Below are 9,999 nucleotides of genomic sequence, written 5' to 3'. Positions count from 1 at the left end.
TTATACCTCAACATAAAACAAAAATCCTCCCAACTAGATGAATAAGAAGCATAATGAAAAACAGAAAAGAGATTGAAGTTGTCATGGATATTGTTTTACGAGGATCCACAAAGCCCAAAGAAGCAGCAGTAAAGAAACCAAATGCGCCAATCTGTGGCAAAAGACTTATTTTCAAGTATTAAAAATAAAAAATGTTGCTTTGAAGATTAAGATATCCCTGACTCAAGCCGTAGTATTTTCAGTTGTCTCCTGTCTAAGTGAAAACTGGTGCTTTGGAGCAAAAGCTCAGGCTGGACTTGCCTGATACTGAGCCAACTTAAATTCAAATTGACATCTCAAAAAACGTCCACACTTGTCTCTTCTGTCTAATCCTAGACATTTTCATCACCCAGAAAGAAACTCTGTACTCGATAGCAGTAATTCCCCACTTGCCCATCTTCCCTATCCTTGCTTTTGTTGTTGTTAGGTGTCATCAAGTCAATTACAACTCATAGCAACACTATAAACAACAGATCTGAACCTGCCCTGTTCTGCCCCGTCCTGCCCCATCATCATCCCCTCTGGTCTGAGAGGCCCAAGTGCATTGTTACAGTCACTGTGTCGATCCAGCCTGTCTAGGGTCTTCCTCTCTTTCGTTAACCCTCCATCTTTTCCAGCATCAATGATGTCCTTTTCCAAATTCTAACCCCCCTGACTTCATACCCAAAGTATGTAAGGTTCCCCATCTTTTAATGCGCTTCCTCCAAGACAGACTTGTCTGCTCTTTTGGCAGTCCATGGAGTATTCGGTACTCTCCAACACCACAGCTCAAAACCACCAATTCTGTCCTTCCTGTCAATCACTAATAAACTTTCAAATTCTATGAATTTGCCTATTGTCGGCATTTCATCCAAATGAGATCATAAAATATGCGATTTTTTGCATCTGATTTCTTTCACTTAGCACACTGTTTTCAAGGTTCATCCATGTGTAGTGTCTATCAGTACTATTTCTGAGAAAATTCCTCATTTTCTCAGAGATACTCACCTGCTCTCATTTCCATCCAGTCAGAGTCAGCTCATAGCTGACCTCCAGTGAGTTTTCAGAGGCTGTAAATTCCATGGGAGGAGATTGCTTGTCTTTTTTCCCAAGGAAGGAGGTTCTGGTAGATTTGAACCAGCCACATTTAGGTTAGCAGCATAACTCCCTAGGGCTAGGTGCTCTGGAGTCAGAACCATCTCAATAGCAACTATATAAATTCAAAATAAAACCCTGCCCAATCCTGCCCACAATCTCGGCGATGTGTAAACCCACCATGACAGTCACTCTGTCAATCCATCTCATCAAGTCCATCTCCTCTACACTGACTCATCAGTCCATCTCCTCTACACTGACTCATCAGTCCATCTCCTCCACACTGACCCTCCTTTCTTTCAGGCATGATGGCTCTTTTCCAGGGACCAGTTCCTCCTGATAGCATTCCCAAAGTATGTGAGATAAATCTCACCATCCTTGATGCTAAAAAAGCACTCTGGATTCACTTCTTCCAAGACAGATGTGTTGTATTAGGGTTTTTGTTTTGTTTTTTTGGTGGTTTTGGTATTGGTGGGTTTTTTTGTAGTCCTTGATAGATGCATCATTTTTCACCAACATCACTATTCAAAGGCATCAATTTTTACTCAGTCTTCTTATTCATTGTTCCACTTTCACATCCATAGGGAGCAACTGAAAACACCGTAGCTTGGGTCAGATGCACCTTAGTTTATACATTGACATCCTGGCTCTTTGACACTTTAAAGAGATCCTCGGCTGAAATATTAGTCATGGGATAATTCTGTGTGTATGTAATATTTTGAGGAACCTCCAAAATGTTCTCAAAAGTGGATTTCACAAAATGTCATTTCTGAAGTACAAGCCATCACACCTGGCCACCCTACCTGCTACCTTCGACCCAATAAAATTCGACATATCTCCGGAGGCCTGGTCGCCATGAATGGGTTCCAACTCAACAGCAAAGAGAGAGAATGACAACTGGTGTTGAGTGGAGCCTGGTAATATAGTTAGTAGGTTTGTTGAGCTTTGACAGTTTAAATACTCCTTGGGGGAAAAGATGCACAGTCTCCTCCCACTAAGATTTACTGCCTAGAAAACCCAATGGAGGGGCACCATGAGTCAGAATCAACACGATGACTTTGTGTAAGGATGTTGAGAGTCTTTTCATGTGCGCTGTTGTGCATTTGACAGTCTTCTTTGGAATGGTGTCTATCCAAATCTCATACCTATTTAAAAAAATGAGTTATTGTTAAAATGTAAGAGTTCATTATATATTCTGAATACTAGACAGTATCAGTAATTATTTGTAAATAGTTTTTTCCTATTAATTTTCTAGGATGTATTTTGATTTACTTAATAATGTCTTTTGAGGCACCAAAGTCGATTTTGCTGTTGGGTGAAGTTCAATTTACTGTTTTGCTTTGATCGCTTGGGCTCTTGGCTCTTATGTAAGAAAACGATGCCTAATTAAAGATCATAAAGACTTAACACCCTTTATGTTCTCAAAGTTTTCACTCTTACATTTAGGTGTTTGATCCATTTTCCTTTTTTTAATTTTATTATTATTTTTGTGTCTGTGTACCGTCAAATCGGATCTGACTGGTACAGGAGGAGATTGTCCCTCCTTTCCCGGCAGAGCATCTGGTGGATTCTGGTGGATTCAAACCATGTGCCTCTAGGATTGCAGTGCAGCTTCTTGCCACTAGGCCACCAGAGCTCCCCTGATCCATTTTCAATTAGGTTTTTTGTATGATATGAGATAGGCTCCAACTTCATCCATTTGCATTCAGTACCATTAAGACACAAAGGAGACCAGATGCTCTGCTGGAGAATGAGGGGCAATCTCCTCCTGTACCAGTCAGATTCAATTTGACGGTACACACACAAAGAATAATAAATTTAAAAAAAAAAAAGACACAAAGGGGAAGCAGAGAAAAGAAAGAGATGTGAAGATAAACTTAGCTTTTAAGATCTTTAGTTTTGACCTTGAGCAGCCTAATTATGGTATGCCTAGATGGCACCTTTTCTGTGTTCATTCTATTTGGAGTTTACTAAGCTTTATGCACACACTGACACATTTATATTTATTCACCTGTTGTAGTCGAGTCAGCTACAACTCAAAGGTGACCTTCCAGCAGGGATACTGTTTGTCTTTCAACCTTGGAGCAACACCAGAGAAATACAGCCTCGCTCTCGCCCTCGCCCTCACCCTCGCCCTCGCCCTCACCCTCGCTCTCATTCTTTCCAAACTTGTTTCTCTTGTTCTGGATTCCATTCTATATTGGTGTCCTCAGGCCTAGACCATTTGGGTAATCCAGCAAGCTCTTCCTCCTAAACCATTTATGCATTTTATCACTCCATATTTAATCTTTGTCTTTTGTCAATTTTCTACTTGTGCGATCAATCTTTTTTTGTGGAGGCCCTGTAGGATTCCATAAACTTTTGTTATGAGACCTTTGTCTGAAATGGTATTGCCAAATGTTTTTTTCTAACCTGGGAGGGACTGGAAAGTAATATGCTAAGTGAACTAACTCAGTCCCATAAGGACAAGTATTACATAAGACCGTTATTGTAGAAGTCAAAAGATAACTAATAAAATGTGTATGAGGATCCAAGAGGGGAAGTGGGAGAGCAGAGGGGTGAGGATGGACAGGGGGATAATCACAGTGTCACACAATTTGATGGGTAGAGGGAGAGGTGCGTAAAGGAAATGGGAAAGACCCAGTGTGAAAAACAATGTATATGAACTTTGTAAGTAAACCAGTATAAAATAAACATTCATATTGGTATTTTAAGGGTTGAAGCTCTACATCAAGAAGACAAAGATTAGGCCACTGGGCCTATTGGTAGCACCATGATGGATGGAGAAGAGGTTGAGGTTGTTAACAGTTATAGATTGTTCGGCTCCACAATCAACATTCTTGGCACCAGCAGTCAGGAAATCAAAAGACTAATTGCATTAGATAATCTGCTGTTAGGGACATTTCCAGAGTACTGAGAAGCAATGATGTTAGTCTAGAGGCTAAGGTGCACCTGATCCAGGGCATGGTCTTCGCAGTTACTTACTATGCATCTGAGAGCTGGATAATGACTAAGGGTGACAGAATTGATGCTTTTGAGTTGTGGTGCTGGAGAAGAGTCTCTTGAACATACCATAGACTACCAAGAAAACAAATAGGTCTGTCTTGGAGAGGGAGAAACCAAGGTTCTCCTTGGAGGCCAGGATTTGGAAGCTCTGTCTCACATACTTTGGGCACATGGCCAGGAGGAACCCATTCTTGGAGAAGGACACCATGCTCAGAAGGGTGGAGGGACCGCGCAGCAGAGGAAGACCCTGGATTAGATGGATTGACACAGTAACTGGGGCAATGGAGGTGGATGTGTCAGAGTCAGTGAAACTGGCTCAGGACAGGGCAAGCTTCAGAGCTGTTGTACACAGGGTCACTAAGAGTTGCAGGTGACTCAACGGCACTTAACAATAACATCATCAGTATTGCCAGTATGTTTTCTTTTAATTTTGCTGGAAAGTGTTTTTTTAATTCTAGCTCATTTCCTCCACCCGCCCCATGTCAGATGGGTAAAGTGCCCATATTGTAACAAGGTTTAAAGTGTGGCACATGTCATAAAAAGCCCCAATCATCGTGCTTATGAACCGGAAAAGGATCTTTTAGCTCAATTTTTTATCATATTTTTTATTAATTTTAATGAAAATTTACAGACTTTGGATTTTCATTCATTCATTGTTGCACTTTTCTACCTGCCCACCCCTCCCTCACCCCAATTCGCTCTTTGAAAAGTAAAAGAAAGATTCTTTCATTGTTAAACAATCCCCCCCCCCCCAGGTCCACTCCACTATGCTGCCTTCGCTATGGACTCCCGTCATGACAGTAATACCCAAACACATATTCCTTTTAAATAGTTCTTTCCCACATCTGTTTCAATACAGTATACATCATTTATCCCATCTTTCTCAGTCTCCCCCCAACCCCAATGTCAGTCCTGTTTTACAACAGTGGCATTATACAGTATTTGTCCTTTTAGTGTAATTCTTTTTTTTTTAATTTTTTTATTATTATTTGTGTGTGTGTGTGTGTGTGTGTGTGTGTGTGTGTGTGTGTGTGTGTACCGTCAAATCAGAGCTGACTGGTACAGGAGGAGATTATTCCTACTTCTCCAGCAGAGCATCTGGTGGATTTGAACCGTACACCTCTGGGATTGCAGTACACCTTCTTGCCACTAGGCCACCAGAGCTCGCCACTAGCTCAATTCTTAATGGCAGAGTTTCACTTTTGTTTTCCCTTCTCCCTTTTCCAGCCAGATTAGCCTGAAGGGAGGAGCCTGCACACTCGGCCACACCCTACAGCCCCGTGATTGCCTGACTGTGGAGGCCTGGAGATCAAGATTGCTGTTGGCGGTGGGTTTCATCCCTTGATGCTTCTCATTCTTCATACATTCATAGAAGTCCTTTTGGAACACAAATATATCCCTTATTTTCTTTCTTCTCTAATCTTCTGTCTCCTTGGATAACTGAGCAGAGAAACATCCATGAAGGCCACAGTCAGCCACACTTGGCTTCTTTCAGGTTGGAATTCCATCAGGACCCAAGCAGTTGAGTCTCGCCCTGCACCTCCCCACTGGCTTTCCACTTCTTGTTGCCACCTGGTTCTACTTGTCTTCCTTGGTGACATTCCTAGTAATACCAAATCCCTTTCTTTTCAAAAAAGTCTACAGAATTATGAAAATGTAGCATACACCTGGTCAAGCACTTGCAAAGGAGGTAAAAGGCTCCTCCCACCAGTGCATGTAAAGTGACCACTGTGACGATTCATGCATGTTCAGCAGCAGACTTTTTTTGGGGGAAAAAAACAGAACAAAAAACCACAAATAGGAAATATATTCTAAAGAAGTATTACATGTTAAAGCTGCTTTTTCATGGAATACCCTGTTTCTTCCCTGGAGTCTTCCACTGCAGGAGAGATGGTGGGGCACACTCGTTATGGTTGTAGACTCTGGAGCAGACATCTGTGATGGAATCTAGTTCCTTCATTTCCTAGCTGCGTGATCCTGGCCAAGGAACTTCATTGGACAAGGCAGGTACCGTTTTCTGTCTCCATTTTACAGGAGAGAAAACTGAGACACAAAATTGATTGTTAATGAATTAAGACATGTGGTTCCTGATTTACTTAATGTTCAGGTAATGATGACTCAAACTTGTGACTGTGCTTTTCCGGTATGTTTTATTAGAAATATAGTGCACCCCAGAGGGCTGATGTTACCATATCTGTAAATTGATATGTAATGTTTCCAATCCCCCAAAACAAACACAAATCAGATTCATAAAGATATCTATACTAAAAGACAGTGAGAGTGAAAAAAAATTGTATATGGAGTATTCAACTCGAATCAGAACTCACTTAGGGTGGAGATGTTGAATGGAACCCCATTGTACTTCGGGGACTAAGAGCACATATGAAGGGCACATAGCATTTCCAGCCTGGAAAGCTTCCACTTGATGATCATCTCACCTGCAGTGGTGGCCCTTGGTCTGGAGTCAGTATGGCACCAGTGGTTCTCCTAGGCCATGACTAGACTATCCCAACATGGTAGGTGTCAAGGGGACTGCTTGGAGCACAGTAGACCCGCTCCCTATCCCTACACGAATTGCAGGCTCATGAAACACTGACATTCAGGTGGATTACAGTCCCTGTGTGCCAAGATTTCAATCTTCCCAGAATTGTGGTGTTAGTGAAGAATACTGAATATCTCAAAGGCTGTCAAGAGAACAAAACAAATGTATCTTGGAAGAAGGGCAGCCAACGTGTTCCTTAGGGGGAAGGATGGTGAGACGCTGTGTCAAATACTGCAGGCATGTTAACAGGTGGGAGGAGGAAACAGGCGTCTTAGAAAAGCAGGGGTCAGTGAAGGGGAGGAAGAACTTCAATTCTATTGACACAGTGACTGCCACCATGGGCTTAAGCACAAAGGAGACTGTGGATGGAGCAGGAGTGGCTTCAATCTGTTGTACATCAGGTGGCTATGAGGTAGAGTCAACTCAGTGGCACCTAGCAACAACAACAATATCAGTACTGAGGCAGCCAAAACCCAATCACTTCTGACTGCTAACCACATTATGTGTCCTACAAATGTCATTTAGTATGTGTGACCTGACCTGGGAAGCAGTTATTACAGGAGTCAAATAAATTGTGACTCTTGGCTCAAATAAAACCTTCAACTCAGGGAAGCCCAGAGCAGAGCAGCTGGGTAGGCTGGCTGCCAGCTTCCTTTTTTCTTTACAGTGAAGTCGACGCTTGCATTTGCCAAGGTAGTCCCCAAGAAAACACTTCACCAAGACCAGATGTAGTCAAACAGAAGCAATTGAATTATGCTTCATTTATGTGACTCTCATTTAGTTGCCTTTTCTCTTAGCTCAGTGCTTCTTCGACTTCACTGAGCACCAAGTCCCATTGAGAGTCTGTTAAAATGCAGATTCTGATTCAGCATTTCCAAACAGGCTCCCAGTTCCTGGCGAAGTGAACACAGAACTACTAAAAGGGCTAATAAATCTATCTCGGAAGACATGCAACCAGGGGCCCCTTAACAAGAGGTGAGACTTCATCTCATGTGCTTTGGGCACGTTATCAGGAGGGAACAGTCCCTGGAGAAGTGTTTGTTCTTTTGGCTGTCCGTGGTGTTCACTTTTTAACACCACAATTCAAATTCTTCTTTTGGCTTCCTTCTTCACCATCCAGCTTTCACACGCATGTGCAGCAGGGGGAAAGCAGCACACCTTCATCCTTGGCATACTTCCGCTTTAGCATTTTAAAGAGGTCTTTGACAGAAGAGTTTTGGTGAGCTCTGGTGCCCTAGTGGCAGGAAACTGCACTGCGATCCCAGAGGTGCCTGGTTCAAATCCACCAGATGCTCTGCTGAAGAAGGAGGAACAATCACCTCCTGTACCAGTCAGATCTAATTTGATGGTACACACATAAAAAAAAAATTCCCAGTGCAACAACTCATTTGATTTCATGACTGCTGCTACCATGGCTGTTGATTATAGATCCAAGGAAAAATGAAATCAGTGACAACTTCTATTGCTTACTGATTCAGTTGGACTCATGGTGGTTCTTGTTAACCTGGACTCTGATTTTGTCAGAGTCAGGTATTGATTGCCAGATGCACCAGCTTTCTCCTGAGGAGTTGCTGGGGGGCTCAATGTTTTTTTATCAGTTGCTGAACACTTTACTAATGTGCCACCAGGGGCTCTTTGGCTTTGTTACCACCATCCAAATAAATAGCACAACCTAGCCAAAATCCTGTAAGCGGTGCCCGCTCATTGAACATGGACAGTGGCATTACTGCAAAGCCAGCAAAATGACGAAGTAAACTGCTGGCAGAGGGTGACAGTCAATTGCCAAGCTCCTTGTCTCCCATTTGCACTGTTTGGGTTTCATTGTGCTTATTTTCCCATGATTCCTCACTGCCTCATCTGTGGATGGCATGTATCTTCTTAACTTAAAATGAGAAAGCAGCATGTTTTGTTGTTTGAATGTCACATCTCTGGAGATGGGGATCATGTGTGGTAAGTGGCTGAGGAGAAAGGCTATATCCTGCTCAGCCATCAGGACAAGGTACAATAGTTTGGAGATAATGAATGGATGTGGAGTCAAGAAATTAAACAAGGTACTACACTGGGTAAATCTCCTGCAAAAGACCTCTTTTCAAGATTTTGAAGTGACAATGTCACGTACAGTACTAAGGTGCATTTGACCTGAGATGTATTTTCAGTTGCCTCATGTTGTTGTTTTTATGTGCCGTAGAGTTGCCTGTGACTCATAGTGAACCTATGCATAATAGCTCTGTAGTCTTCAAGATGGATTGAAGCGCAATATCAAGAAGACAAAGATTCTCACCACTGGGCTAATCAGCAGCATCATGATAGATGGAGAAGAGTTGAGGTTAACAGCCTGCTTGGCTCCACAATCAACACTCTTGGCCCCAGCAGTCAGGAAATCAAAAGATGAGTTACACTGGGTATGTCAGCTATCAGAGTGCAAAAGAGCAACAAGGTGTACCCAATCCAGGCCATGGTCTTTGCAATTACTTGCTATGCATCAGAGAGCTGGACAATGACTAATGATGACAGAAGAAGAATTGCCTTTGAGTTGTGGTACTGGAAAAGAGTCTTGAACAAACATGGGCCACCAAGGAAACAAATAGGTCTGTCTTGGAGAGGGTGAAATCAAGTTTCTCCTTGGAGGCTAGGATTTTGAAACTCAGTTTCACATACTTTGGGCACATGGCCAGGAGGGATCAGTCCGTGGAGAAGGACATCATGTTTGGAAGGGTGGAGGGCCAGCGCAAGAGAGAAAGACCCTGGATGAGATGGATTGATGCAATAACTGGGGCAATGGGCACAGGTGTGTCAGAGTCAGTGAGACTGGGCTCAGGACAGGGGAAGCTTCAGAGCTGTTGTACACAGGGTCACTGTGAGCTGCAAATGACTTAACAGCACATAACAACTATTGTGCATAGCATTTTCCAAGGCCTGTTATTTCAGAAGTGGATGGCCAATCCTTCTCCCTAGTCTGCCTTAATTTAGATGTTCAACTCAGAGTACTATCTGGCAGACAAATGTTTTACCCAGAAGTGTTGGTTCCCCACCTCCCCACCCCCACTTTGGCATCTACGATTTTGTTCTGCCCTTGTCATGCTCTGCCAGCATCCACTTCCTCCAGCATCTACTCCAGCCCCTTTGGGCCCTAATCCTGCCTGGTCAGCACTTCCCTCCTCCCTCCCCACAGCCAACCCTAGGTATGGTGGCTCAGGGTAACAGACACTTCTGTGATATTGGTCTGTCCTCCTGTCACTGCTCCACTCTGTCTTGAGGCAGGATAACATAACATTCCAAAGACCTGCTACCTTTTCATTACAGTGCTGCCTCAGAATAGTAAATATATTAAGGCCTTC

Source organism: Elephantulus edwardii, unplaced genomic scaffold, assembly GCF_000299155.1.
Source record: "Elephantulus edwardii isolate Elephantulus edwardi_28Jun2011 unplaced genomic scaffold, EleEdw1.0 scaffold00077, whole genome shotgun sequence".
Lineage (NCBI taxonomy): Eukaryota > Metazoa > Chordata > Mammalia > Macroscelidea > Macroscelididae > Elephantulus > Elephantulus edwardii.
The sequence above is the reverse complement of the archived record's forward strand: the minus strand, read 5'-3'. Positions refer to the sequence as shown.